Source organism: Hipposideros armiger, unplaced genomic scaffold (genome assembly GCF_001890085.2).
Source record: "Hipposideros armiger isolate ML-2016 unplaced genomic scaffold, ASM189008v1 scaffold_154, whole genome shotgun sequence".
Taxonomy (NCBI): Eukaryota; Metazoa; Chordata; class Mammalia; order Chiroptera; family Hipposideridae; genus Hipposideros; species Hipposideros armiger.
This window is the reverse complement of record NW_017731504.1, coordinates 2,874,844-2,876,356: the sequence shown is the minus strand read 5'-3', so window position 1 is coordinate 2,876,356 and position 1,513 is coordinate 2,874,844. Positions and strand designations below refer to the sequence as shown.

The window sequence follows — 1,513 nt, the reverse complement described above, 5'->3', positions numbered from 1 at the left end:
AAAAAAAAAAAAAAAGAAGAAGGATATGGGTCATTTAGTGGCTTTTCATTTTAAAAAGGAAGTACCCCGTACAAAAAAATAAAGAAATGTTGAAAAAATTTAGAAACGCCATGTTAAAAAGCATCTGTGAGGTTCTTGATTTGCAGAAATCAGGTGTTATTAGTGAGCTGATGAAGAGGATCTTGAATTTCTTAACACATCCAAAGCCTTCTGGCAAACCATTGCCAAAATCTAAAAACACTTCTATTATATCAAAGGCAACAAAAAGAAATGGAACAGTTTTGGAACAGCAAGGAAAGCTAAGTGAACCGAGTGTCCTGAAATCCTGTCAGATGAATCTAGCAGTGATGAAGATGAAAAGAAAAACAAAGAAGAGACTTCAGACGATGAAGATAAAGAAAGTGAAGAGGAGCCACCAAAAAAGATACCAAAAAGAAAAAAACCTAAACGGAAAGCCACTTCTAAAAGTGAAAAATCTGTAAAGAGCGCTAATGTGAAGAAAGCAGATAGCAACACCATCAAGAAGAATCAAAATGGTTCACAAATAGAAAGTGGATCTGAGGATGGTTAAAATGATGAACCTTTAATTAAAAAATTGAAGAAATAATCTACAGATAAAGTGTTAAAGGAAACAAACAGTAAAGAAATTATTGGCCAGTGGTAACTTGGAGGAAGTTACAATGAAGCAAATTTGTAAAAAGTTATATGAAAATTATCCTGCTTATGATTTAACTGAAAAAAAAAAAAGGTTTCATAACAATGACTGTTGGGCCGGCCAAGTGGCACGGTGGTTAAGAGCTGGCTTGGGACGCCAGAGGACCCCGGTTCGGATCCCACATATGAGGGCCAGTGACACTGCCCTCTACAGCTAAGATGCTGAACAACAGCTCAACCTGGAGCTGGGCTGCCGTGAGTCGCCGGCGACGGCGTAGGCTGCAGCCCCTGTGGCAGTGGGTTGCCATGGGCTACCGTGTGTAGCCAGCAGCCAGCGTGAGCGGCCAGCAGCCGCAGTGAGCGGCCGTCCAGAAGCCGGCGACTGATCTGCCTCGCCCGGGAAGAGCGCAATGATGGTGCCAACTTGGGCCAGTGAAGCAACGTCCTCCACAACTAGACTGAAGAACAAAACGACAGCAACTTGTCTGTTCCCCTTCCCCCAATTCCCCAGCACTGTTCCCATCCCCCGATTCCCAATAAAAATCTTTAAAAAAACAAAAAATGACTGTTAAAGAGCTAATTTCTGGAGATAGAGGACAGAGAGAGATGACTTGTTCCATATATTTGGAGATTTGATTTATAGCATTATACCAGCAAATTTCTTTTTCTAAATCCTTGCAAGCATTGTTGATAGCACTGCTGACTTTTTTATCTTGAGTATTAACGTAAATTTGAGTTTGCCATTTTAAATTGCATTTCTATGCAGTTTTTAGTTTAAAATTTTGCATGGCAGTAATTCTTCCTTGCCTTTATAGTTATATTTTGTACATTTTGGATTTCTTTAGATAAGAGCATAGAT

General features: G+C 39.9%; 1 pseudogene; it reads left to right on the top strand.

The window, feature by feature from the left end:
* The window catches only part of LOC109387338 (protein DEK-like), a 48,479-nt pseudogene extending 47,189 nt beyond the window's left edge, over positions 1-1,290 (top strand).
* Positions 1,291-1,513: the final 223 nt, after the last annotated feature.